Raw genomic sequence first — 27,220 nt, forward strand, 5'->3', positions numbered from 1 at the left:
TCTCACATTTAAGTACTGACCAGGTCCTGCCCCGTTTAGCTTCCGAGATCTTCTGACATCGGGCTCATTCAGGACTGTGTGTCCGCAAGCCGAGAGGCCTGGTTGCATGATGTCTCTTAAAGGCTGGCGGATATTGACGGAACTGCCAGCAAAAAAAAAAAAAAAAAAAAAAAAAAAGAAAAATGGATGGAAAAATATCAGTGCAGCAAAGGGTGTTGACAGTAGCTGGGTACGTGTACAATACTTCAATTATATCTCCTCCAGACAGAAAGAGAGAATTAAGAGCTACGATAAAGTTACCCAGGAGACGTAAAAGCTTGCAGCACCAGGTATTTCCAGGAGGTCTCACATTCAAGTACTGACCAGGTCCTGCCCCGTTTAGCTTCCGAGATCTGACGAGATCGGGCGCGTTCAGGATGGTGTGGCCGCAAGCCGAGACGCGTGGCTGCATGATATCTCTTAAAGGCTGGCGGGTATTGACGGAACTGCCAGCAAATAAAAAAAAGAAAAATAGAGGGAAAAATACCAGTGCAGCAAAGGCTGTTGAAAGTAGCCGGGTACGTGTACAATTCCTCAATTATAACACCTCCAGACAGATAGAGAGTATTAAGAGCTACGATGAAGTTACCCAGGAGACTTAAAAAGCTTGCAGCACCAGGTATTTCCTGGAGGTCTCCCATCCAAGTTCTGATCAGGCCCTGCCCCGTTTAGCTTCCGAGATCTGACGAGATCAGGCACATTCAGGATGGTGTGGCTGCAAGCCAAGAGGCCTGGCTGCATGATGTCTCTTAAAGCTTGGCGGGTATTGACGGAACTTCCAGCAAAAAAAAAAAAAAAAAAAGAAAAATGGATGGAAAAATATCAGTGCAGCAATGGGTGTTGACAGTAGCTGGGTACGTGTACAATACTTCAATTATATCTCCTCCAGACAGATAGAGAGTATTAAGAGCTACGATAAAGTTACCCAGGAGACGTAAAAGCTTGCAGCACCAGGTATTTCCAGGAGGTCTCACATTCATGTACCGACCAGGTCCTGCCCCGTTTAGCTTCCAAGATCTGACGAGATCGGGCGAGTTCAGGATGGTGTGGCCGCAAGCCGAGATGCCTGGCTGCATGATGTCTCTTAAAGGCTAGCGGGTATTGACGGAATTTCCAGCAAAAAAAAAAAAAAAAATAGAAAAATGGAGGGAAAAATATCAGTTCAGGAAAGGGTGTTGAAAGTAGCCGGGTACGTGTACAATTCTTCAATTATATCTCCTGGAGACAGAAAGAGAGTATTAAGAGCTACGATGAAGTTACCCAGGAGACGTAAAAAGCTTGCAGCACCTGGTATTTCTAGGAGGTCTCCCATCCAAGTACTGACCAGGCCCTGCCCCGTTTAGCTTCCGAGATCTGACGAGATCTGGCGCATTCAGGACGGTGTGGCCACAAGCCGAAAGGCCTGGCTGCATGATGTCTCCTAAAGGTTGGCGGGTATTGACGGAACTTCCAGCAAAAAAAAAAAAAAAAAAATGGAGGGAAAAATATCAGTGCAGCAAAGGGTGTTGAAAGTAGCCGGGTACGTGTACAATTCTTCAATTATATCTTCTCCAGACTGAAAGAGAGTATTAAGAGCTACGATGAAGTTCCCCAGGAGACGTAAAAAGCTGGCAGCACCTGGTATTTCCAGGAGGTCTCACATTTAAGTACTGACCAGGTCCTGCCCCGTTTAGCTTCCGAGATCTGACAAGATCGGGCAAGATCGGGCAAGATCGGGCGCGATCAGGACGGTGTGGCCGCAAGCCAAGAGGCCGGGCTGCATGATGTCTCTTAAAGGCTGGCGGGTATTGACGGAACTTCCAGCAAAAAATAAAAAATAAATAAATAGAAAAATGGAGGGAAAAATATCAGTGCAGGACAGGGTGTTGAAAGTAGCCGGGTACATGTACAATTCTTCAATTATATCTCCTCCAGACTGAATGAGAGTATTAAGAGCTACGCTGATGTTACCCAGGAGATGTAAAAAGCTTTCAGCACCTGGTATTTCCAGGAGGTCACCCATCCAATTACTGACCAGGCCCTGCCCAGTTTTTCTTCCGAGATCTGACGAGATCTTGCGTCTTCAGGACGGTGTGGCCTCAAGCAAAGAGGCCTGGCTGCATGATGTCTCTTAAAGGTTGGCGGGTATTGACGGAACTTCCAGCAAAAAAAAAAAAAAAAAAAAAAAAAAAGAAAAATGGATGGAAAAATATCAGTGCAGCAAAGGGTGTTGACAGTAGCTGGGTACGTGTACAATTCTTCAATTATATCTCCTGGAGACAGAAAGATAGTATTAAGAGCTACGATGAAGTTACCCAGGAGACGTAAAAAGCTTTCAGCACCTGGTATTTCAAGGAGGTCTCCCATCCAAGTACTGACCAGGTCCTGCCCCGTTTAGCTTCCGAGATCTGACGATATCGGGCGCGTTCAGGATGGTGTGGCCGCAAGCCGAGATGCCTGGCTGCATGATGTCTCTTAAAGGCTGGCGGGTATTGACGGAACTGCCAGCAAAAAAAAAAAGAAAAATAGAGGGAAATATACCAGTGCAGCAAAGGGTGTTGAAAGTAGCCGGGTACGTGTACAATTCTTCAATTATATCTCCTGGAGACAGATAGAGAGTATTAAGAGCTACGATGAAGTTTCCCAGGAGACGTAAAAGGCTTGCAGCACCAGGTATTTCCAGGAGGTCTCCCATCCAAGTACTGACGAGGCCCTGCCCCGTTTAGCTTCCGAGATCTGATGAGATCGGACGTGTTCAGGACGGTGTGGCCGCAAGCCAAGAGGCCGGGCTGCATGATGTCTCTTAAAGGCTGGCGGGTATTGACGGAACTTCCAGCAAAAAATAAAAAATAAATAAATAGAAAAATGGAGGGAAAATTATCAGTGCAGGACAGGGTGTTGAAAGTAGCCGGGTACATGTACAATTCTTCAATTATATCTCCTCCAGACTGAATGAGAGTATTAAGAGCTACGATGAAGTTACCCAGGAGATGTAAAAAGCATTCAGCACCTGGTATTTCCAGGAGGTCACCCATCCAATTACTGACCAGGCCCTGCCCAGTTTTTCTTCCGAGATCTGACGAGATCTTGCGTCTTCAGGACGGTGTGGCCTCAAGCCAAGAGGCCTGGCTGCATGATGTCTTTTAAAGGCTGGAGGGTATTGATGGAACTTCCAGCAAAAAACAAAAGAAAAAAGAAAAATGGAGGGACAAATATCAGTGCAGCAAAGCGTGTTGAAGGTAGCCGGGTACGTGTACAATTCTTCAATTATATCTCCTCCAGACAGATAGAGAGTATTACGAGCTACGATAAAGTTACCCAGGAGACGTAAAAGCTTGCAGCACCAGGTATTTCCAGGAGGTCTCACATTCAAGTACTGACCAGGTCCTGCCCCGTTTATCTTCCGAGATCTGACGAGATCGGGCGCGTTCAGGACGGTGTGGCCGCAAGCCGAGATGCCTGGCTGCATGATGTCTCTTAAAGGCTGGCGGGTATTGACGGAACTGCCAGCAAAAAAAAAAAGAAAAATAGAGGGAAATATACCAGTGCAGCAAAGGGTGTTGAAAGTAGCCGGGTACGTGTACAATTCTTCAATTATATCTCCTGGAGACAGAAAGAGAGTATTAAGAGCTACGATGAAGTTACCCAGGAGACGTAAAAAGCTTGCAGCACCTGGTATTTCCAGGAGGTCACACATCCAAGTACTGACCAGGCCATGCCCCATTTAGCTTCCGAAATCTGATATGATCGGGCGCGTTCAGGACAGTGTGACTACAAGCCAAGAGGCCTGGCTGCATGATGTCTCTTAAAGGCTGGCGGATATTGACGGAACTTCCAGCAAAAAAATAAAATAAAAAGAAAAATGGAGGGAAAAATATCAGTGCAGGAAAGGGTGTTGAAAGTAGCCGGGTACGTGTACAATTCTTCAATTATATCTCCTGGAGACAGAAAGAGAGTATTAAGAGCTACGATGAAGTTAACCAGGAGACGTAAAAGCTTGCAGCACCTGGTAATTCTAGGAGGTCTCCCATCCAAGTACTGACCAGGCCCTGCCCCGTTTAGCTTCCGAGATCTGACGAGATCGGGCGCGTTCAGGATGGTGTGGCCGCAAGCCGAGATGCCTGGCTGCATGATGTCTCTTAAAGGCTGGCGGGTATTGACGGAAATGCCAGCGGAAAAAAAAATAGAAAAATAGAGGGAAAAATACCAGAGCAGCAAAGGGTGTTGAAAGTAGCCGGGTACATGTACAATTCTTCAATTATATCTTCTCCAGACAGAAAGAGAGTATTAAGAGCTACGATGAAGTTCCCCAGGAGACGTAAAAAGCTGGCAGCACCTGGTATTTCCAGGAGGTCTCACTTTCATGTACTGACCAGGTCCTGCCCCGTTTAGCTTCCGAGATCTGACGAGATCGGCCGCGTTCAGGATGGTGTGGCCGCAAGCCAAGATGCCTGGCTGCATGATGTCTCTTAAAGGCTGGCGGGTATTGACGGAACTGCCAGCAAAAAAAAAAAAAGAAAAATAGAGGGAAATATACCAGTGCAGCAAAGGGTGTTGAAAGTAGCCGGGTACGTGTACAATTCTTCAATTATATCTCCTGGAGACAGAAAGAGAGTATTAAGAGCTACGATGAAGTTACCCTGGAGACGTAAAAAGCTTGCAGCAACTGGTATTTCTAGGAGGTCTCCCATCCAAGTACTGACCAGGCCCTGCCCCGTTTAGCTTCCGAGATCTGACGAGATCGGGCGCGTTCAGGATGGTGTGGCCGCAAGCCGAGATGCCTGGCTGCATGATGTCTCTTAAAGGCTGGCGGGTATTGACGGAACTTCCAGCAAAGAAAAAAAAAAAAAAAAGAAAAATTGAAGGAAAAATATCAGTGCAGCAAAGGCTGTTGAAAGTAGCCGGGTACGTGTACAATTCTTCAATTATATCTTCTCCAGACTGAAAGAGAGTATTAAGAGCTACGATGAAGTTCCCCAGGAGACGTAAAAAGCTGGCAGCACCTGGTATTTCCAGGAGGTCTCACATTTAAGTACTGACCAGGTCCTGCCCCGTTTAGCTTCCGAGATCTGATGAGATCGGGCGCGTTCAGGACGGTGTGGCCGCAAGCCAAGAAGCCTGGCTGCTTGATGTCTCTTAAAGGCTGGCGGGTATTGACGGAACTTCCAGCAAAAAAAAAAAAAAAAAAAAATGGAAAATGGAGGGAAAAATATCAGTGCAGCAAAGGCTGTTGAAAGTAGCCGGGTACGTGTACAATACTTCAATTATATCTCCTCCAGACAGATAGAGAGTATTAAGAGCTACGATGAAGTTTCCCAGGAGACGTAAAAGGCTTGCAGCACCAGGTATTTCCAGGAGGTCTCCCATCCAAGTACTGACGAGGCCCTGCCCCGTTTAGCTTCCGAGATCTGATGAGATCGGACGTGTTCAGGACGGTGTGGCCGCAAGCCAAGAGGCCGGGCTGCATGATGTCTCTTAAAGGCTGGCGGGTATTGACGGAACTTCCAGCAAAAAATAAAAAATAAATAAATAGAAAAATGGAGGGAAAAATATCAGTGCAGGACAGGGTGTTGAAAGTAGCCGGGTACATGTACAATTCTTCAATTATATCTCCTCCAGACTGAATGAGAGTATTAAGAGCTACGATGAAGTTACCCAGGAGATGCAAAAAGCATTCAGCACCTGGTATTTCCAGGAGGTCACCCATCCAATTACTGACCAGGCCCTGCCCAGTTTTTCTTCCGAGATCTGACGAGATCTTGCGTCTTCAGGACGGTGTGGCCTCAAGCCAAGAGGCCTGGCTGCATGATGTCTCTTAAAGGCTGGAGGGTATTGATGGAACTTCCAGCAAAAAACAAAAGAAAAAAGAAAAATGGAGGGACAAATATCAGTGCAGCAAAGCGTGTTGAAGGTAGCCGGGTACGTGTACAATTCTTCAATTATATCTCCTCCAGACAGATAGAGAGTATTAAGAGCTACGATAAAGTTACCCAGGAGACGTAAAAGCTTGCAGCACCAGGTATTTCCAGGAGGTCTCACATTCAAGTACTGACCAGGTCCTGCCCCGTTTATCTTCCGAGATCTGACGAGATCGGGCGCGTTCAGGACGGTGTGGCCGCAAGCCGAGATGCCTGGCTGCATGATGTCTCTTAAAGGCTGGCGGGTATTGACGGAACTGCCAGCAAAAAAAAAAAAGAAAAATAGAGGGAAATATACCAGTGCAGCAAAGGGTGTTGAAAGTAGCCGGGTACGTGTACAATTCTTCAATTATATCTCCTGGAGACAGAAAGAGAGTATTAAGAGCTACGATGAAGTTACCCAGGAGACGTAAAAAGCTTGCAGCACCTGGTATTTCCAGGAGGTCACACATCCAAGTACTGACCAGGCCATGCCCCATTTAGCTTCCGAAATCTGATATGATCGGGCGCGTTCAGGACAGTGTGACTACAAGCCAAGAGGCCTGGCTGCATGATGTCTCTTAAAGGCTGGCGGATATTGACGGAACTTCCAGCAAAAAAATAAAATAAAAAGAAAAATGGAGGGAAAAATATCAGTGCAGGAAAGGGTGTTGAAAGTAGCCGGGTACGTGTACAATTCTTCAATTATATCTCCTGGAGACAGAAAGAGAGTATTAAGAGCTACGATGAAGTTACCCAGGAGACGTAAAAAGCTTGCAGCACCTGGTAATTCTAGGAGGTCTCCCATCCAAGTACTGACCAGGCCCTGCCCCGTTTAGCTTCCGAGATCTGACGAGATCGGGCGCGTTCAGGATGGTGTGGCCGCAAGCCGAGATGCCTGGCTGCATGATGTCTCTTAAAGGCTGGCGGGTATTGACGGAAATGCCAGCGAAAAAAAAAAAGAAAAATAGAGGGAAAAATACCAAAGCAGCAAAGGGTGTTGAAAGTAGCCGGGTACATGTACAATTCTTCAATTATATCTTCTCCAGACAGAAAGAGAGTATTAAGAGCTACGATGAAGTTACCCAGGAGACGTAAAAGGATTGCAGCACCTGGTATTTCTAGGAGGTCTCCCATCCAACTACTGACCTGGCCCTGCCCCGTTTAGCTTCCGAGATCTGACGAGATCGGGCGCATTCAGGACGGTGTGGCCGCAAGCCGAGAGGCCTGGCTGCATGATGTCTCTTAAAGGCTGGCGGGTATTGACGGAACTGCCAGCAAAAAAAAAAAAGAAAAATAGAGGGAAATATACCAGTGCAGCAAAGGGTGTTGAAAGTAGCCGGGTACGTGTACAATTCTTCAATTATATCTCCTGGAGACAGAAAGAGAGTATTAAGAGCTACGATGAAGTTACCCAGGAGACGTAAAAAGCTTGCAGCACCTGGTATTTCTAGGAGGTCTCCCATCCAAGTACTGACCAGGCCCTGCCCGGATTAGCTTCTGAGATCTGACGAGATCGGGCGCATTGAGGACGGTGTGGCCACAAGCCGAAAGGCCTGGCTGCATGATGTCTCTTAAAGGTTGGCGGGTATTGACGTAACTTCCAGCAAAAATAAAAAAAAAAAAAAATAGAAAAATGGAGGGAAAAATATCAGTGCAGGAAAGGGTGTTGAAAGTAGCCGGGTACGTGTACAATACTTCAATTATATCTCCTCCAGACAGAGAGAGAGTATTAAGAGCTACGATAAAGTTACCCAGGAGACGTAAAAGCTTGCAGCACTAGGTATTTCCAGGAGGTCTCACATTCATGTACTGACCAGGTCCTGCCCCGTTTAGCTTCCGAGATCTGACGAGATCGGGCGCGTTCAGGATGGTGTGGCCGCAAGCCGAGATGCCTGGCTGCATGATGTCTCTTAAAGGCTGGCGGGTATTGACGGAACTGCCAGCAAAAAAAAAGAAAAATAGAGGGAAATATACCAGTGCAGCAAAGGGTGTTGAAAGTAGCCGGGAACGTGTACAATTCTTCAATTATATCTCCTGGAGACAGAAAGAGAGTATTAAGAGCTACGATGAAGTTACCCAGGAGACGTAAAAAGCTTGCAGCACCTGGTATTTCTAGGAGGTCTCCCATCCAAGTACTGACCAGGCCCTGCCCCGTTTAGCTTCCGAGATCTGACGAGATCGGGCGCGTTCAGGACGGTGTGGCCGCAAGCCAAGAGGCCTGGCTGCATGATGTCTCTTAAAGGCTGGCGGGTATTGACGGAACTTCCAGCAAAAAAAAAAAAAAAAAAAAATGGAAAATGGAGGGAAAAATATCAGTGCAGCAAAGGCTGTTGAAAGTAGCCGGGTACGTGTACAATACTTCAATTATATCTCCTCCAGACAGATAGAGAGTATTAAGAGCTACGATGAAGTTTCCCAGGAGACGTAAAAAGCTTGCAGCACCAGGTATTTCCAGGAGGTCTCCCATCCAAGTACTGACGAGACCCTGCCCCGTTTAGCTTCCGAGATCTGACGAGATCGGGCGAGTTCAGGATGGTGTGGCCGCAAGCCGAGATGCCTGGCTGCATGATGTCTCTTAAAGGCTGGCGGGTATTGACGGAACTGCCAGCAAAAAAAAAAAAGAAAAATAGAGGGAAATATACCAGTGCAGCAAAGGGTGTTGAAAGTAGCCGGGTACGTGTACAATTCTTCAATTATATCTCCTGGAGACAGAAAGAGAGTATTAAGAGCTACGATGAAGTTACCCAGGAGACGTAAAAAGCTTGCAGCACCTGGTATTTCTAGGAGGTCTCCCATCCAAGTACTGACCAGGCCCTGCCCCGTTTAGCTTCCAAGATCTGACGAGATCGGGCGCATTGAGGACGGTGTGGCCACAAGCCGAAAGGCCTGGCTGCTTGATGTCTCTTAAAGGTTGGCGGGTATTGACGGAACTTCCAGCAAAAAAAAAAAAAAAAAAAATAGAAAAATGGAGGGAAAAATATCAGTGCAGGAAAGGGTGTTGAAAGTAGCTGGGTACGTGTACAATTCTTCAATTATATCTCCTGGAGACAGAAAGAGAGTATTAAGAGCTACGATGAAGTTACCCAGGAGACGTAAAAAGCTTGCAGCACCTGGTATTTCTAGGAGGTCTCCCATCCAAGTACTGACCAGGCCCTGCCCTGTTTAGCTTCCGAGATCTGACGAAATCGGGCGCATTCAGGACGGTGTGGCCACAAGCCGAAAGGCTTGGCTGCATGATGTCTCTTAAAGGTTGGCGGGTATTGACGGAACTTCCAGCAAAAAAATAAAAATAAAAAAAGAAAAAAGAAAAATGGATGGAAAAATATCAGTGCAGCAAAGCGTGTTGAAGGTAGCCGGGTACGTGTACAATCCTTCAATTATATCTCCTGGAGACAGAAAGAGAGTATTAAGAGCTACGATAAAGTTACCCAGGAGACGTAAAAGCTTGCAGCACCAGGTATTTCCAGGAGGTCTCACATTCAAGTACTGACCAGGTCCTGCCCCGTTTAGCTTCCGAGATCTGACGAGATCGGGCGCGTTCAGGACGGTGTGGCCGCAAGCCGAGATGTCTGGCTGCTTGATGTCTCTTAAAGGTTGGCGGGTATTGACGGTAATTCCAGCAAAAAAAAAAAAAAAAAAAAAAAAAAAGAAAAATGGATGGAATAATATCAGTGCAGCAAAGGGTGTTGACAGTAGCTGGGTACGTGTACAATACTTCAATTATATCTCCTCCAGACAGAAAGAGAGTATTAAGAGCTACGATGAAGTTACCCAGGAGACGAAAAAGCTAGCAGCACCTGGTATTTCCAGGAGGTCACCCATCCAAGTACTGACCAGGACCTGCCCCGTTTTGCTTTCGAGATCTGACGAGATCGGGCGCGTTCAGGCCGGTGTGGCCTCAAGCCAAGAGGCCTGGCTGCATGATGTCTCTTAAAGGCTGGAGGGTATTGACGGAACTTCCAGCAAAAAAAAAAAAAAAAGAAAAAAAAATGGAGGGAAAAATATCAGTGCAGCAAAGGGTGTTGAAAGTAGCCGAGTATGTGTACAATTCTTCAATTATATCTCCTCCAGACAGAAAGAGAGTATTTAGAGCTACGATAAAGTTACCCAGGAGACGAAATAACTTGCAGCACCTGATATCTCCAGGAGGTCACCCATCCAAGTACTGACGAACCCTTGCCCCGTTTAGCTTCCGAGATCTGATGAGATTGGGCGCGTTCAGGACGGTGTGGCCGCAAGCCAAGAGGCCTGGCTGCATGATGTCTCTTAAAGGCTGACGGGTATTGACGGAACTTCCAGCAAAAAAAAAATGGATAAAGAAAAATGGAGGGAAAAATATCAGTGCAGCAATGGGTGTTGAAAGTAGCCGGGTACGTGTACAATACTTCAATTATATCTCCTCCAGACAGAAAGAGAGTATTAAGAGCTACGATGAACTCACCTAAAGGATTATTAGGAACACCATACTAATACTGTGTTTGACCCCCTTTCGCCTTCAGAACTGCTTTAATTCTACGTGGCATTGATTCAACAAGGTGCTGAAAGCATTCTTTAGAAATGTTGGCCCATATTGATAGGATAGCATCTTGCAGTTGATGGAGATTTGTGTGATGCACATCCAGGGCACGAAGCTCCCGTTCCACCACATCCCAAAGATGCTCTATTGGGTTGAGATCTGGTGACTGTGGGGGCCAGTTTAGTACAGTGAACTCATTGTCATGTTCAAGAAACCAATTTGAAATGATTCGACCTTTGTGACATGGTGCATTATCCTGCTGGAAGTAGCCATCAGAGGATGGGTACATGGTGGTCAAAAAGGGATGGACATGGTCAGAAACAATGCTCAGGTAGGCCGTAGCATTTAAACGATGCCCAATTGGCACTAAGGGGCCTAAAGTGTGCCAAGAAGACATCCCCCACACCATTACACCACCACCACCAGCCTGCACAGTGGTAACAAGACATGATGGATCCATGTTCTCATTCTGTTTACGCCAAATTCTGACTCTACCATCTGAATGTCTCACCTCTTTTTCCTATTTGTAGTGGAGATGAGTGGTACCCGGTGGGGTCTTCTGCTGTTGTAGCCCATCCGCCTCAAGGTTGTACGTGTTGTGGCTTCACAAATGCTTTGCTGCATACCTCGTTTGTAACGAGTGGTTATTTCAGTCAAAGTTGCTCTTCTATCAGCTTGAATCAGTCGGCCCATTCTCCTCTGACCTCTAGCATCAACAAGGCATTTTCGCCCACAGGACTGCCGCATACTGGATGTTTTTCCCTTTTCACACCATTCTTTGTAAACCCTAGAAATGGTTGTGCGTGAAAATCCCAGTAACTGAGCAGATTGTGAAATACTCAGACCGGCCCGTCTGGCACCAACAACCATGCCACGCTCAAAATTGCTTAAATCACCTTTCATTCCCATTCAGACATTCAGTTTGGAGTTCAGGAGATTGTCTTGACCAGGACCACACCCCTAAATGCATTGAAGCAACTGCCATGTGATTGGTTGATTAGATAATTGCATTAATGAGAAATTGAACAGGTGTTCCTAATAATCCTTTAGGTGAGTGTATATGTATGTATGTGTATGTATGTCCAATTGCTTTGACAATACAAATGAAATGAATTGAGAGAGAGAGAGAGAGAGAGAGAGAGGAATATGAGTTCCTAAAAAACATTTGTTTTTATACATAAGCGGATTTAATTTGTGATTTACAAATGAATATATAGCACTATAAACATACACAGAAGACATGGAATAGAAATTCAGAAGAAAAAGTATTCAAAAAATAATAATTTTAAGAGAAACACAAAAAGAAGAAAGCAGAGAGACAGTTCAGGAAGAAAAGTCAGAAAAGAAAAGCTGAAGACAAGAATTGGAGGTAAGAGACAAATAATTAAACAAAAAAATATGTATTAATAAAATAAATAAGCATTCTCAGTAGTTGACTCAGCCAATGAAAATGCAGAGCTCCGATTTGAATAGAGTGACAGTAGGAGAGAGCCCAACTGCCACTGAGACTGATAGAAATCTATCGAACAGCAGTCTGACTGCAGAGCTGCCTTTTGAAATCCGATACCCTGAAGACATTCGCTCTGCACAGGCTAAGAAGGACTACAAACAAGCTGTGATGAGAGCATCTCCTGAGACCCTCATCCTAGACTACACCGGTAAAGGAGAAAACAGGGTCAAGAACAATCTACTGTTCTACACCGCCTTTCACAAAACCCTGTGCCAGACATACCCCAATAACAACAAGAGGGGCATTAGCAGAGGCAGGCAGATCTCAGTGCTGGTAGAGAAAGACACAGACAGTGTGATGCTCACTTTTAATGTATACCACAACGGGACCATCATGGTGCAGGACAGCGAGAGCAGCCTGGACCAATTAGCTCTCGGCTTCCACACCTCAAAGCAGCAGACTGAGGTAGAGAAACAAGAGCCAGAGCCGGCCACCCTGCAGTCTGCCCCCAGCCACACGGAGCCAGACAGTGCCCCATCTCCCACAGACTGCCCCCCTGTCTCCCCAAAACTCTCCAGCAACATTAAAACACTAAAGGAATGCCTATCAGTGCTGGAGCTGAAGTTTGCGGAGTTCAGGGACTGAAGATGCACCACAAGGCTGAGATCCATAAGCTGAGAGCAGCAGTGAGAGACCAGGAGGAGCAGAGCCAAACCCTGAGGACGGAGCTGCACAGAGCGAGGGAGGAGCTGACCAGGACACCCCAGCACAGCCAGCTGAGGAGCCTGCAGAGCCAGCTGGAGAAGCTAAGAGAGGAGCACAGAGACTGCACTGCACTGACCCCACAACACCTACAACCCCTGACGCACCCACTGACGCACCCACTGATCCACCCACACTCCCCACCACTCCTGACACCCCCACTATCACCAGACCTGCCACTAATACACAAACCCCTGAAACGCCACTCCCCTAAAACACACCCGCTGCCCCCACCACTCCCGACGCAAAACCCGGAGTGGCAGGTCAACACAGAGGTGGTCATTCTGAGCGACTCCAATGGGAAGTTCCTGGATGAGAGGCGCCTCTTCCCTGGGCGAAAAGTGAAAAAGCTTTGGTGCCCGACAGCACAGAGAGCCCTGGAGCTGCTCTCCAAGAGGAGGCTGTGCCAGGTCAAACACATCCTCATCCACACCGGCACTAACGACCTGAGTGCCCGCAGGGGCGATGTGGCCTCAGCCCTGAGACAGGTGGCAAAGAAAGCCACAGAGGAATTCCAAACTGCCAAAATCACCATCTCCACACTGCTGCCCCGCACAGACGTGCCCCTGCACATCATCCAGGCCATCAACGCAGAAGTATCCCGAAGATGTGCCCTCCTCCCCAACGTCCACCTGGCACACCACTGAGACATCCAGCCACATCACCTGTATGACCACGTCCACCTCAACAAGACGGGTGTGAGGAAGGTCCGTTTTTAGTGTTTCTCTGAACACATCCAAGCTTACCTAGGCGCTACATATTATTTTCAATTACCCGTAATTCTGATCTGTATTTTGGCTTGTTAATAGAAGTTATTGAAGTTGGACTCCTAATTCAAAATAACCAATATGTATCTCAACGTAATTTACTGACAGACATCACTCTTTATCACTTTCACTTTTGAAGGAACTGCTTTGTATTCTGTGTATTGTTTTATTGTAGTGCTGCTTCCTTTCTTGGCCAGGTTTTACTTGCAAAAGTGATTTTATTCTCAATGTAAGCTCAAAGTCAAATAGTTTAAATAAGAAAACAATGTATTGAAATGAGAACATCATGAACCTGTGTAATTGTGCTGAAGGACAAGCACTGAAAGCAGAGAGAATTTTGTGTTTGGCATTGAATAGCCTTAAAGAAAACTATGCCGTTTTTGGAAACTTTCATATTTAAGTTGAATGTAGGCAAAAACATTCCAGTCACTCCGAAGAGAGAATACAGTTTACTGTTCGAATAAGTAGCCCCTGAATTGAAGATAAAAATCAAAAGTGCTGTTCGTAATTAGTTTACACTTTTACATCAGATGTCTTGTTTTTGCGTTCCAAATTGAGGAGTTGTGGCATATAATGTAAATGAAGTTACTTCACTAGTAGTGCGATTTCTACGTTGTGTATGTGTGTTTGTATATATGAACTCATACATTTTTTAAAGATTGTATTTGGAAAACAAATTCAGGTATAGCACGTGTCCCCCTTTTGAATGGGTTCTATATATAACATTTTAAAACGAATGGTTCTGTGTAGAACGCTATGTTTGGGGGTTCTTCATGTAACCCCTTTGAAGGGGTTCTACATAGAACCATAAAGGGATCCACCAGAGCGATTACTCGAGGAACCCTTTATGGTTCTGTGCAGAACAATTTCTTCTAAGAGTGTGGAGTGTCGCCACACAATTTCTCTCAGAGGGCTTTTGACCAATGGCAATCCAATCCTGAATGACGTCACCACTATCCTGTTGTACTTTATGGGAGAGATGTATTAAGTAGTTTATAATGAGAAGAATAACAATAATCACCTGTTTTTCATAGGTTTTGTATCCATGGTCTCCTTCATATTAGGAAAGGAAGTTGATCCATAGCCTACTCAGAGACAACTGAGAGTTGGTCTCTGAGCAGCAGCACAAAGGGGTCGAGTCTCTCAATGTCCGTGTGTTGGAGATATTCCACCATATTGGTCCCAGCCTTTAAAACAATGTTAAAGAAGATGTTAAAGATATTGTAGAAATATATTGCAGAAGAGCAGAACTACAATCACACTTTTTCAATGCTATTGCTGTTTTCTACCTCCCTGGTGAGGTACCAATGCGGGAAGTTTGAGAGAGTATTTCTAAAATGTGTATGATCCAATACACACAGTTATTTAAAAAGCTGACGTCTTGTACATGCTCACCAGAACCAAGCCTAATTAAATAACACATTTAATATTAAATAAGTACATGTGCAGTAGCCACTTGGACAATTACAGATCCCCAGGTCAAAACACAACAGAAAGACATGGAAGATCGTATTTTCAAATCACATCTGTGGCCCCCCTAACTGTAATTTGGTATTAGTGGGTCAAAGGATTTATTTGGTTCAAGTGATAATAAGATCATATTTTGAAAACAAGCACTACAGGATGTCATATTTAAAATGACTGTGAGTACCTTTCTTTAGTGACGGTTCTGAGGGGGGCAGGGATTAGTTGAGTGTGCTAATTGGAGCTGTGAAGTGTGCAGAGAAAATACAAATGTTTTCTTTTAATATGAAAACAAAGAACTTTTTTTTAACACCGACCTGGGATTGTGTTTCTTTCCAAGTTTCCTTATTGTTTCTGAGAAGAGACTGTTCACTTGCAAAGTGAACTGGACCCGTGTGACTCGCAGGTAAGGAGAGCCCGTGTTGAACTAAGATGGCTACAGTGAGTTTTCCTGGACAAAGCTCGGGCAAAGGATAGCGCAGAGTGCACCTGCACCTGAGATTGTGTTGAGAAGCTTTGTGATAAGAGCAGGTAAAGAGGGAAAAGAAACACAAGTATTTTCTTTGTTTGAAGAACACATTTTGTTTTAACTGAAACGGGACTACAACTTTTGAAAGGGAAATAGTTGCTAGTGCACTGTATTTTTATTGAGTTTATTAGAAGAAAAAAGCTTATATTTTGGACAGAACGAACTCGTTTGGCATGCAACTAGCAGCAAACGATGTGAAGCAAACAAAACAGTTAGCAAGTTAGCAAGTTACAGTCTGTCCTAGGTCCGGGGGTGCTTATGGTTGTTTATGGGTTCCCTTACCTTAGCCAGTGTCATGTACGGGTGTCCGTACCTTACTGGAGTGTTTGTTTTTATTATAATATATATACATAATATAATATATAATAATGTAATATTTCAGATAAATCGTCACAGTGAGTGACACCAGCATTATTGGTTTTTTGAGAAATAAAAAAACAGAATGTAGAGAAGAAAATGTTGGAAGGAAGTTGGGAGAAAGACTGGTCTCCGAAGGAGCACCGGGACTGGTGGAAGCAACAACAACCAGATAAGACAGAGAAAGGAATTGTGATATTGTGTCAGGTTGGTGAGAATCAAGAAAAGAAAATAACAGAAATGGAAGATCATCATAAACAGTAATGTGAATTGAGAGCAGAAGTTGTGAAAAATACGATAGAATTAATAGAACTACAAGGCAAATTAGAAGGGCAAGAAAAGTGGTCAGAAAAGGTGAAGGTGTAGGTGCGCGATGTGCTGCCGTGTTAGGAGCGCGTCGCGACACAGATCACTCCGAGGACGACAGGCCCGATTGGGATGATTTAGATCGCAAAGCATGGGAATATGAAAAAGGAGGTTTTGCTAGCGCTCCTCCCCCATATAATCCGGAATATAAATCAATCACTGATTTTGGTTATAATAATACATTGTATCCAGATCTGACCGCTCTGAAAACGGTCCCAGCTGCACCCATGCAAGTCAAAACTAGACAGAGTAAAGAGGAAGGTCAATCAATAGTCTATACGACTAAAACCCATGTCCCCTTCTCCCCAGGAGAAAAAGAAATGATATGGGCGTCCCTCCCAAAATTAAAACCAAACCAGGGTAACACAACTTTTTGGGATATTCTAGATGAAAAGATGGTTATTCACCTCCTTCACCCGCACGATGTACACATCATCGTGAAGGCTAAATGTCCGCCCAACATTTGGATACAGTTACTACGAGAATATCAGACCGGGGAGTGGGCTAATGTAGCCTCTACAGATGAGGAGGAAATAACAGAACTTTTTCACAATGGATCAAGAAAACTGAGATAGTGAAATAATGAAATAATCGAGTGGGATTATTTGACATTTTATTCTAAATAATCATAAGCTTAAATAATAAGTTATAAGGGCTGTTTGAGACACTGCAGGGTCAATAAAACATGCCACAGATCGGATATCTGAATTATCTTTAGATATCAATGTGTATGTGCTTTGTGTGTTTATGAATATGTATAGTTTGAAGGTGATATAAGGTAAATGTCTATGTTTTGGCAATCATTTTAGAATTATATTTAAAAATGTAACAACAGATTTATCATATTCATGAGGATCTTTGGCTCTATACAGAGTGCCTCAAGCATCAGAAATCAGAAAGAAAGACTATTATAAGAAAAGTAATCCAAAATATACATTGAATAAACAGATGGATAATAATAGTAATACATAAATAGTCATGGTGTCTCCACAAGAAGAACCAGAATTTGTTTGTTAAACATCATGTTATGGACAAGCTCTGTCAAAAGTCAAATTCAAGGAAACAAAAGGCTAGAAGAGAGCCTGGTGCAGCCCTGACAGCCTGTGAAAGCAGGAGAATGTAAACAGTCTGGTGACATGTTACAGTCTTTCAGAAAATGTTTGGTTATTGGTGCCTAGCATATAATACCTGAAATGAAAGTCAAAGTAGACCATGGTTTTAAGATGAGTGATGTAGGAAAAGGGTAAGATACCGCAGAAGTATAAGATTACAACTATAGAATAAGTAAGCTCAAGTAATATAAAATGCTTTACAGGAGAAAAGTAAGAATGGAAAGGAAGAGTAAAAGAGAAGGTGTCCTAGGATTATGGGAATCATTATTGAGATCAATGGCCTATTGGCTAATATTTTGTTAGGTACATATATGACTTCAATAAACGAATAATGGAGTGACATCTGTATAAATATAAATAAAACATATTGATAAAAAAACCTGAATACATTTCTTGTAAGAAATTAAGAATAGGAGAAAGAATTGCTGTTAGAATGCAGAGCAATGTTAACCAAAGTTGAAGAGGGTTTGAGTAAGTTGACGAGGGTCTGAGTAAGTTGATAAGGCTTGGGAAGCAGGAAAAGGCGAGTTTGATGTGTGTGAGACAAATGTGCTGCCACTTTTAGCACAGAGAGCTTCTGATGGTGATTGAATGAAACGTGGGAAAATAAATAAACTTGATGTAGGATAAATGAATAAATAATTGAATGAGATATGAGCCGCAGAGACCTCCCACATTGGAAAGTGGACTACAGCAGATAATCCTCTCCTCTCCCAGGGCAGGGTGATTAAGTGGGGACGCGTGTGAAGAGTGCAGGTGGACCCAGGTGAGTTGTGAAAGAAAGAAGAAACAAAAATAATAAGGCACGCGTGCAAACAATCAAAATAATACTAAGTGAATAACAAATTAAACAATAAAGTGAAAGATAATCAACACACAAAATAATGGCAATATAGAACCAAACAAAATACACAAGCCATATTGCATAAAGTGAAGTGAAATATAAATATAATAAGTAATGGTGATTAAGGAGCTAATTAACACCGTCCGTGACATTTACATTGGTTGGGTGTGTGGATACCAGTAATAATTTTTGTTTTATTGAAATACAAAATAATTCTATTTTTCCGAAGTGCTGAACTTTAATACAGTCTAGAAAGATTAATATTTTTTGTCTTGGGCTATATTATTATTACCATAGTTTTTCTATTGTATAAGTATCTTGGAGTAGAGGCATAGGTGGGCATGTGGGCAGAGGAGTAGGAAGGCCGGTCAAGCAAATAAGCTTGCTAAGGTACGCAGCAGCAGCAAGCAGCCCCCACATCCAGCCAGCCAGCCAGTCTGGCTGGCAGTGACTGAGTGGTTGACAGACGGCAAGCAACGGAATGTACGTGCTCTGTGATGTCATAGCAGTCAGCTGAGAGAGGCTCGTGATGTCATCGCTGAGCTGGCTGGCTGGCTGGCTGGCTGGCGGGCTGGCTGGCTCTGTGTGTGTGTGTGTTTGTGTGTGTGTGTCTGTTTTTCTGTTTGTCAGTCTGTCTGTCTGTCTCTCTCTCTCTCTCTCTCTCCCTCTCAATTCATTTGTATTGTCAAAAGCAATTGGACATACATTCATACATACATATATATATATATATATATATATATATATATATATATATATATATATATACATACATACATACATGCTAGAAAGTCATTACTATGTTATCTTAAAGGCTAACTAAGCAGAACATATATCATTATCGAACAGAGTTCATAGGTCTATACATGGTATTAGGGAACAGGCACGTAGGTCATTCTGTTTGACATTGTCTCCAAGGTTCTCATTGTAAATAACAAAGAGAAATCAAACTACCTTATGGCCTCCTGACCTTCTAGCTTGACCTTATCTTTCTTAAGTATACAAGAGAGAAAAACAGTTGTGAGAAAAGAATTTCTAACTTTCCTTCCACACATACATACATACATACATACATACATACATACATACAAACCAGAGGCATGCAAAAAAATATAAAGAGGAAGAAAATGTTGTATAGCACATACAAAAGGGATGGTGATGAAACAAAATACATAGAATATGTTGAGCTGCAAAGAGATCTTAAGAAAGGGATCAGGAAAGCAAAGAGGGAAATAGAAAGAAACATAGCTCTTGGAGCTACAACCAATGCAATGAGCTTTTTTCAAAATTACAACAGCAAGCGGTCAATTAAGGAGGAGGTGAAACAGATAAAGGGCAAAAATGGAGGTATCTTGGAAAACGAACAAGATGTGGCAAATATTCTAAATGAGTATTTCACAGAGGTTTTTACAAAAGAAAAAACAGATGACATGCCACAGGTTGACAATCAATCCAGTCAAACCCTAAGAGAGATCAGGATAAATGAGGAGGAGGTACTAAAGGGACTAGCAGAATTAAAATCAAACAAATCACCTGGGCCAGATGGGATATTTCCAACAGTACTTAAAGAAATGAGGGAAATTATGTATAGGCCGTTAACTCGATTATTTCAAATGACACTTAGAACAGGGGATGTTCCCACTGACTGGAAGACAGCAAATTTCATACCAATCCACAAGAAAGGGGACAAAACTGAGCCAGGAAATTACAGACCAATCAGTCTCACCTGCATCACCTGTAAAATGTTGGAAAAAATGATTAGACAGAAAATAGAGGAGCATCTCAATGAAAACCATATTCTTGGAGATAGTCAACATGGGTTTAGACGAGGCAGATCATGTCTTACTAACTTAATACATTTTTTTGAACATGCAACTGCAGCTGTAGATCACGTGAAAGCATATGATATGATATACTTAGATTTCCAAAAAGCTTTTGATAAGGTTCCACACCAAAGACTGATCCTCAAATTGGAAGCTGTAGGCATTCAGGGTCATGTAAGTAGATGGATTATGAACTGGTTGATGTATAGGAAACAGATTAGAGGAGTCACTTCTAACTGGAGTGAGGTTGTTAGTGGAGTTCCACAGGGATCAGTACTAGGGCCTTTGCTTTTTCTAATCTATATTAATGATCTGGACTCTGGGATACTTAGCAACCTTGTCAAATTTGCAGATGATACTAAAATAGGTGGCTTAGCAGATACAATCTTGGCAGCACATGCTATTCAGAGGAACTTAGATAAATTCAGTTGTGGGCTGACACCTGGCAAATTCAATGTGGACAAGTGCAAGGTAATACATGCAGTAAAACAAAAATGTCCACTATAATTACACTATGGGAGGTACAGATCTAGATGAAGTAATGCATGAGAAAGACCTAGGAATCTATGTGGATTCACTTTCTCCATCCAAACAATGTGGGGAAGCAATACAAAAGGCATACAGAATGCTAGGGTATATCGTCAAAAGTGTAGAATTTAAGTAATGTTAAGACTGTACAATGCGCTAGACCTCATCTGGAATACTGTGTACAGTTCTGGGCACCACACTTCAAGAAGGATATTGCTGCTTTAGAGACAGTTCAGAGGAGAGCAACCAGACTTATTCCAGGTCTGAAGGGAAAGTCCTACTCGGAGAGACTGAGGGAACTGAACCTTTTCACCCTGGAACAGAGGAGATTACGTGGGGACTTGATCCAAGTCTTCAAAATCATGAAAGGTTCCTCAAACCAGAGGAGCTTTTCCAGATCAGCAGGGACACACGCACCAGGGGACAACAAATGGAAATTGGGCTTCAAGGCATTCAAGATGGAAAGTGGTAGAAGCTGAAAGTTTGGGAACATTTAAAAATAGACTGGATAGGATCCATGGATCACTTAGATATTAATGGACACCAAACGAGCATGATGGGTCGAATGGCCTCCTCTCGTTTGTAAACTTTCTTATGTTCTTATGTTCTTATGAATGTTCCCTAAGCATGTTTCAAATGTTCCCTAATTTATGTTACAAATGTGCCTTAGCACCTCTCTCTCTCTCTCTCTCTCTCTCTCTCTGTCTCAATTCAGTGCATTTGTATTGTCAAAGCAATTGGACATGCATACATACATACATACATATATATGGAAAATAAACAATATGTGTACATCTCTGCATTAATGGTGCCCTAACAGATGTGCAAGTTACATGACAGACAGACAGACAGACACTCACACACACTTTCACACACACACACACACACACACTTTCACAGACAGACAGACAGACAGACACACACACACACACACACACACACTTGTATACCTGACACGTATAGAAGACTGGATAGGGAGATATAAATAGCAATGGGGAGACTCTTGTACTTGGTGTGGCTCTATCCATATAGTGGGGCCAGCAGCCACTTAGCAGGTGTAGCAATAGAAGCTCAGCCTGGGGAGACTGGATTTAGCATTTCCTCTCCATTTTGATAAGTATCCATAATCATTTCTGCAAAATACTTCTATGATACCTATGTATGTTTTTTACTTGTACTATATTATACTATCAAGTATCAGTGTACACATACAATGTGACCTGTTACATTAATACAGAGGCCACGGAAGGCCAGATCAGTAATAACCACTGTCCCCTGATATTACACTTTTTTACAATCACTTTGGCACTCATTTCAGAACCTTGATGTCATTTTTCAAAACTCTAGACACAAAACTCACACCCGATGATCAAAATGCACATTTTTCAATTGCTTGGATACAATACACATCAACCTTAGATCATTTGTTCAATGAACTAAAATGATACAACTTAACGTCAAAGTATTACCATTTCAAAATGCAATTCACACATTACATCTGAGATCACTGTCTATTCATTTCATTACAAAGATCTAACTATCAATTGATACAGCTGCTCAAAATGATAAGTGACTGTTGCATTACTCTTAATTCATAGTTTTATGGAAACTGACGAACAGTATTCCATGTTTCGATCATGAAAGTTTCAGGATAATGAGATCCATTGACACCAATAACCGAGGAGCATGAACCAGTTGGACTACATTATCTATGGATGTAATATTTCATCATCATTCATCATCATGTAGCACTTTTCCACACCATGTTTTCAGTGTGGAAGGAAAGTTAGAAATTCTTTCTCTAATACCTGTTTTTCTCTCTTGTATACTTAAGAAAGATAAGGTCAAGCTAGAAGGTCAGGCCAGAAGGTAGTTTGATTTCTGCTTGTTATTTACGATGAGAATCTTGGAGACAATGTCAAACAGTATGATTGAAGTGCCTGCTCCCTAATCCATGTGTTGATCTATGAACTCTGTCCTATAATGATATAAATTCTGCTTAGCTAACTTTTAAGATAACATAGTAATGACTTTCTGATTATAACCAGCTCTTTGATTTTTGTGTATAAAAGCTCTGACTGTTAAAATGAAGGCAGAGCGACTTTGGGATCTTCTTGAGTCACTGTTCCTCTCCACGCTGCGTGTATTAAAGGCATTGCAACTAACGCTCCAACCTGGTTGAAGATGATTGTTCTTCCACATCAGATTTGACATTACTGTATGTATGCAGGCCCTTGTAATTGCTTTTCCAATACTGCCAACTGGTTATTGATGATTGATTTCACATTGTGGTACGAGTATCGAGTGAAATGAGTGCTATCCACCCGAGCAACACAGTGATAACATGGAGCCGGCAGGTCATCCAGGTCACAATAGAGGTCAAGCAGTGGGAGGAGGAAGACGTGGTGGTCAAAGGAATGGAAGGGGACATGCACCCCTTCTGAGAGGTGGTCGTGGGCCTCGTCATAGAGGAGGGCTTAGGCCTCACCAGAGAGGCAGCCATGGGCCTCATTTGAGAGGTGTTGGGGGAACGTGGTAGAGGACAAGGCCACGGACCAGACAGCGGCAGCAACAGCAAATAGTGTCCAGTGAAATCCGAGAAATAGTTGTAGAACATGTTGTAAATCATGGCATGACCATGACTGAGGCAGCTACAATGATTCAATCAAACCTCAGAATCAACTCAGGATCAACTGTGGCCTCAATCATCAGAAATGTCCGTACTGAGAAGCGGCAAGTCTTCAGCATGCACTAAACATTAGGCTACTCTCAATTGTCAAATGACTGTATACTGCATACCAATGTGTAGCACAGAGTATAGTGTGCCTTTTGAAAGAAATGCAGACAGAGTGAAGCAGCTGATGACTGAGTATGTTCAGGTATGTTCAGTTTCAAGATGCCTCTTGTGAAAAATGGTTGTGAGAACCTGAACCTGAACACAGGGCTAATGGAAATTTAGAAGTACAGTAATCAATCCTTTGTTTTGCTTTTTACACTAAGCCAGGTGAGGAACACTGCAGTTGACATTTTACTGTAGTTTTGTTCTTTTTTGTAGCTAATTATTGTTGCATGGATTCAAAGAAACCTATGGTGTGATTTGATTGTATTGCATCAATACATTTCAGATTTTGTTCAATGATTCCACTGTGTCTGTAGTATTCTCTCTACTAGTCCTTTTACAGTGATGTATTTATGTGTAGTACCATAATGAAACATGTATCACATATTTTGTACTACAATATTTAATGATTGTACGAACAACTACACAGTGAAACTATCGGTATCTTCTGTGTTACTATGTTACTATGGTATTTCATGATAAATGAGTTATTTGAACCAACAAGTCTGCAAGTGCTAGGTTTCTTTAAAGATATGAATGCACAATGCAATGTTTTGAACATTGGACAGCCTGTGTTACAAGTGATGACCGTTTTGAGTTTTGTGTCTAGAGTTTTGAAAAATGACATCAAGGTTCTGAAATTAGTGACAAAGTGATTGTAAAAAACTGTATATTCATCCTATTTAATGTGCTCTTTTAAAATGTACTTTTCTTTTTTATGTTGCCATTTCTGTTCTACCAATGTTTCAGTTGTTAGCCAAAGATTGACAGAGTACATCTCATACACACAGGCCAGACAGCAAAGATTTCTTTTTGAAATTCAATTACAAATGCTGCATGAACTCATCAATACGATTAGAGCTCCTGAAAGCAATATAACTAACTCACTCTACAGCATCTCATTAGCAGTGAAAAGAAACCAAGAAAGTTGGGACAGTCGACTGTTTACCACTATGTAACATCACCTTTTCTTTTAATAACACTTATTAAGCACTTGGGCACTGAAGACACCACTTGGTTAAGTTTAGCAAGCGGGATTTTCCCCCATTCATCCATTATGCATTTCCTCAGCTGCGCAACTGCACAGGGCCTTCGTTGTCTTAATTTGCACTTCATAGTGCGCCACACATTCTCAATTCGGAGACAGGTCAGGACTGCAGGCAGGCCATGCTAGCACCCGCACTCTCTGCCTATGCAACCATGCGCTTGAAATCTGGGCAGAATGTGGTTTGGCGTTATCCTGCTGAAAAATGCAGGTACGTCCCTGGAAAAGACGATGTCTGGATGGCAGCATATGTTGCTCCAAAATGTGTACATCTCTTTCTGCAAAAATGGTGCCCTCACAGATGTGCGAGTTACATGACAGACACTCATACACACTGTCACACCCATACACACACAAACACACACTTTCACAGACAGACACACGCACACACACACACACACACACACACACTTTCACAGACAGACAGACAGACACACACACTTTCACACACAATCACTTTCACAGACAGACACACGCACACACACACACACACACACACACACACTTTCACACAGAGACAGACACACACACACTTACATACATACATACATACATACATACAGTGAGGGAAAAAAGTATTTGATCCCCTGCTGATTTTGTACGTTTGCCCACTGACAAAGAAATGATCAGTCTATAATTTTAATGGTAGGTGTATTTTAGCAGTGAGAGACAGAATAACAACAAGAAAATTCAGAAAAACGCATTTCAAAAAAGTTATAAATTGATTTGCATGTTATTGAGGGAAATAAGTATTTGATCCCCTATCAATCAGCAAGATTTCTGGCTCCCAGGTGTCTTTCATACAGGTAACGAGCTGAGATTAGGAGCACTCTCTTAAAGGGAGTGCTCCTAATCTCAGCTCGTTACCTGTATAAAAGACACTTGTCCACAGAAGCAATCAATCAATCAGATTCCAAACTCTCCACCATGGACAAAGAGCTGTCCAAGGATGTCAGGGACAAGATTGTAGACCTACACAAGGCTGGAATGGGCTACAAGACCATCACCAAGCAGCTTGGTGAGAAGGTGACAACAGTTGGTGCGATTATTCGCAAATGGAAGAAACACAAAATAACTGTCAGTCTCCCTCAGTCTGGGGCTCCATGCAAGATCTCACCTCGTGGAGTTTCAATGATCATGAGAACGGTGAGGAATCAGCCCAGAACTACATGGGAGGATCTTGTTAATGATCTCAAGGTAGCTGGGACCATAGTCACCAAGAAAACAATTGGTAACACACTATGCCGTGAAGGACTGAAATCCTGCAGCGCCCGCAAGGTCCCCCTGCTCAAGAAAGCACATGTACAGACCCGTCTGAAGTTTGCCAATGAACATCTGAATGATTCAGAGGAGAACTGGGTGAAAGTGGTCTCAGATGAGACCAAAATCAAGCTCTTTGCCATCAACTCAACTCGCCGTGTTTGGAGGAGGAGGAATGACCCCAAGAACACCATTCCCACCATCAAACATGGAGGTGGAAACATTATGCTTTGGGGCTGTTTTTCTGCTAAGGGGACAGGACAACTGCACCGCATCAAAGGGACGATGGACGGGGCCATGTACCGTCAAATCATGGGTGAGAACCTCCTTCCCTAAGCCAGGGCATTGAAAATGGGTCAAATACTTATTTCCCTCATTAACATGCAAATCAATGTATAACTTTTTTGAAATGCATTTTTCTGGATTTTTTGGCTGTTATTCTGTCTCTCACTGCTAAAATACACCTACCATTAAAATTATAGACTGATCATTTCTTTGTCAGTGGGCAAACGTACAAAATCAGCAGGGGATCAATTACTTTTTTCCCCCACTGTACATACATATATATGGAAAAGAAACATTACAAGTATAAATCACAATAAGATGTAATAAAGTACAGATAAACAAAGTGTAATAAAATGTGATCTGTTTTAAAATGCAGGGACGTCACTGGAAAAGATGATGTCTGGATGGCAGCATATGTTGCTCCAAAATGTGTACATCTCTTCTGCAAAAATGGTGCCCTCACAGATGTGCGAGTTACATGACAGACAGACAGACAGACACTCACACACACTGTCACACCCACACACACACTTTCACAGAGAGACATATACACACACACACACACACACACACACTTTCACACAGAGACAGGCACACACACGTACAGACACACACACACATACATACATACATATGGAAAAGAAACAATACTTTTATAAATCACAATAAGATGTAATAAAGTACAGAAAAACTAAATGTAAGAAAATGTGATCTTTAATACACACAAATATGTATGGCTGGTCGGATGCGTCTTGGACTCGGGTTCCTCTTCATTACGTATAACGCTTTTGCCTTTTGCTAAAGCTTTCCGTGGAGGGGATCGTGGGTGAGTTTGTACCATTCTTGGGGGGCTCTGCCTTGTTGGGCGGAGCTGTGATCCAGGTGAACAGCAGATCGGGCATAGGTGGGCATGTGGGCAGAGGAGTAGGAAGGCCGGTCAAGCAAATAAGCTTGCTAAGGTACGCAGCAGCAGCAAGCAGCCCCCCCATCCAGCCAGCCAGCCAGTCTGGCTGGCAGTGACTGAGTGGTTGACAGACGGCAAGCAACGGAATGTACGTGCTCTGTGATGTCATAGCAGTCAGCTGAGAGAGGCTCGTGATGTCATCGCTGAGCTGGCTGGCTGGCTGGCTCTGTGTGTGTGTGTGTCTGTGTCTGTCTGTTTTTCTGTTTGTCAGTCTGTCTGTCTGTCTCTCTCTCTCTCTCTCTCTCTCTCTCTCTCTCTCCCTCTCAATTCAATTCATTTGTATTGTCAAAGCAATTGGACATACATACATACATACATACATATATGTAGCGTAAGGTACACTTATACATTTCAATTAAAGAAGTGAATTCATAGTATCACCTTATCACGA

General features: G+C 43.0%; 8 non-coding genes and 23 pseudogenes across 8 annotated transcripts; 1 reads left to right on the plus strand and 30 right to left on the minus strand.

Moving 5' to 3' along the window:
- Window positions 1–314: 314 nt before the first annotated feature.
- LOC136721049 (uncharacterized) lies at window positions 315–433 on the minus strand (annotated as a pseudogene).
- A 210-nt stretch (window positions 434–643) lies between these two features.
- LOC136721088 (uncharacterized) lies at window positions 644–762 on the minus strand (annotated as a pseudogene).
- A 216-nt stretch (window positions 763–978) lies between these two features.
- LOC136721146 (uncharacterized) lies at window positions 979–1,097 on the minus strand (annotated as a pseudogene).
- Window positions 1,098–1,314: 217 nt separating this feature from the next.
- On the minus strand, window positions 1,315–1,433 carry LOC136721023 (5S ribosomal RNA). Its single transcript, XR_010805820.1, has one exon. It is a non-coding gene; the product is annotated as a 5S ribosomal RNA (ribosomal RNA).
- Window positions 1,434–1,644: 211 nt separating this feature from the next.
- Window positions 1,645–1,783, minus strand: LOC136721200 (uncharacterized; annotated as a pseudogene).
- Window positions 1,784–2,004: 221 nt separating this feature from the next.
- Window positions 2,005–2,123, minus strand: LOC136721190 (uncharacterized; annotated as a pseudogene).
- Window positions 2,124–2,348: 225 nt separating this feature from the next.
- LOC136721108 (uncharacterized) lies at window positions 2,349–2,467 on the minus strand (annotated as a pseudogene).
- Window positions 2,468–2,676: 209 nt separating this feature from the next.
- Window positions 2,677–2,795, minus strand: LOC136721040 (uncharacterized; annotated as a pseudogene).
- A 221-nt stretch (window positions 2,796–3,016) lies between these two features.
- Window positions 3,017–3,135, minus strand: LOC136721202 (uncharacterized; annotated as a pseudogene).
- A 215-nt stretch (window positions 3,136–3,350) lies between these two features.
- LOC136721066 (uncharacterized) lies at window positions 3,351–3,469 on the minus strand (annotated as a pseudogene).
- A 209-nt stretch (window positions 3,470–3,678) lies between these two features.
- LOC136721151 (uncharacterized) lies at window positions 3,679–3,797 on the minus strand (annotated as a pseudogene).
- Window positions 3,798–4,012: 215 nt separating this feature from the next.
- Window positions 4,013–4,131, minus strand: LOC136721239 (5S ribosomal RNA). Its single transcript, XR_010805867.1, has one exon. It is a non-coding gene; the product is annotated as a 5S ribosomal RNA (ribosomal RNA).
- Window positions 4,132–4,342: 211 nt separating this feature from the next.
- LOC136721162 (uncharacterized) lies at window positions 4,343–4,461 on the minus strand (annotated as a pseudogene).
- A 211-nt stretch (window positions 4,462–4,672) lies between these two features.
- LOC136721247 (5S ribosomal RNA) lies at window positions 4,673–4,791 on the minus strand. The gene has a single exon (XR_010805875.1). It is a non-coding gene; the product is annotated as a 5S ribosomal RNA (ribosomal RNA).
- Window positions 4,792–5,009: 218 nt separating this feature from the next.
- Window positions 5,010–5,128, minus strand: LOC136721077 (uncharacterized; annotated as a pseudogene).
- A 220-nt stretch (window positions 5,129–5,348) lies between these two features.
- LOC136721041 (uncharacterized) lies at window positions 5,349–5,467 on the minus strand (annotated as a pseudogene).
- Window positions 5,468–5,688: 221 nt separating this feature from the next.
- Window positions 5,689–5,807, minus strand: LOC136721203 (uncharacterized; annotated as a pseudogene).
- Window positions 5,808–6,022: 215 nt separating this feature from the next.
- On the minus strand, window positions 6,023–6,141 carry LOC136721067 (uncharacterized; annotated as a pseudogene).
- A 210-nt stretch (window positions 6,142–6,351) lies between these two features.
- On the minus strand, window positions 6,352–6,470 carry LOC136721152 (uncharacterized; annotated as a pseudogene).
- A 216-nt stretch (window positions 6,471–6,686) lies between these two features.
- On the minus strand, window positions 6,687–6,805 carry LOC136721240 (5S ribosomal RNA). The gene has a single exon (XR_010805868.1). It is a non-coding gene; the product is annotated as a 5S ribosomal RNA (ribosomal RNA).
- Window positions 6,806–7,015: 210 nt separating this feature from the next.
- Window positions 7,016–7,134, minus strand: LOC136721214 (5S ribosomal RNA). Its single transcript, XR_010805845.1, has one exon. It is a non-coding gene; the product is annotated as a 5S ribosomal RNA (ribosomal RNA).
- Window positions 7,135–7,344: 210 nt separating this feature from the next.
- Window positions 7,345–7,463, minus strand: LOC136721104 (uncharacterized; annotated as a pseudogene).
- A 220-nt stretch (window positions 7,464–7,683) lies between these two features.
- LOC136721111 (uncharacterized) lies at window positions 7,684–7,802 on the minus strand (annotated as a pseudogene).
- A 207-nt stretch (window positions 7,803–8,009) lies between these two features.
- On the minus strand, window positions 8,010–8,128 carry LOC136721034 (5S ribosomal RNA). The gene has a single exon (XR_010805824.1). It is a non-coding gene; the product is annotated as a 5S ribosomal RNA (ribosomal RNA).
- A 220-nt stretch (window positions 8,129–8,348) lies between these two features.
- LOC136721068 (uncharacterized) lies at window positions 8,349–8,467 on the minus strand (annotated as a pseudogene).
- Window positions 8,468–8,677: 210 nt separating this feature from the next.
- LOC136721060 (uncharacterized) lies at window positions 8,678–8,796 on the minus strand (annotated as a pseudogene).
- Window positions 8,797–9,016: 220 nt separating this feature from the next.
- On the minus strand, window positions 9,017–9,135 carry LOC136721219 (5S ribosomal RNA). The gene has a single exon (XR_010805849.1). It is a non-coding gene; the product is annotated as a 5S ribosomal RNA (ribosomal RNA).
- Window positions 9,136–9,360: 225 nt separating this feature from the next.
- On the minus strand, window positions 9,361–9,479 carry LOC136721052 (uncharacterized; annotated as a pseudogene).
- Window positions 9,480–9,703: 224 nt separating this feature from the next.
- On the minus strand, window positions 9,704–9,822 carry LOC136721122 (uncharacterized; annotated as a pseudogene).
- Window positions 9,823–10,039: 217 nt separating this feature from the next.
- Window positions 10,040–10,158, minus strand: LOC136721187 (uncharacterized; annotated as a pseudogene).
- Window positions 10,159–26,619: 16,461 nt separating this feature from the next.
- Window positions 26,620–26,736, plus strand: LOC136721212 (U5 spliceosomal RNA). Its single transcript, XR_010805843.1, has one exon. It is a non-coding gene; the product is annotated as a U5 spliceosomal RNA (small nuclear RNA).
- The last annotated feature ends 484 nt before the right edge of the window (window positions 26,737–27,220 follow it).

Source organism: Amia ocellicauda, unplaced genomic scaffold (genome assembly GCF_036373705.1).
Source record: "Amia ocellicauda isolate fAmiCal2 unplaced genomic scaffold, fAmiCal2.hap1 HAP1_SCAFFOLD_111, whole genome shotgun sequence".
In the NCBI taxonomy this organism is placed as follows: Eukaryota; Metazoa; Chordata; class Actinopteri; order Amiiformes; family Amiidae; genus Amia; species Amia ocellicauda.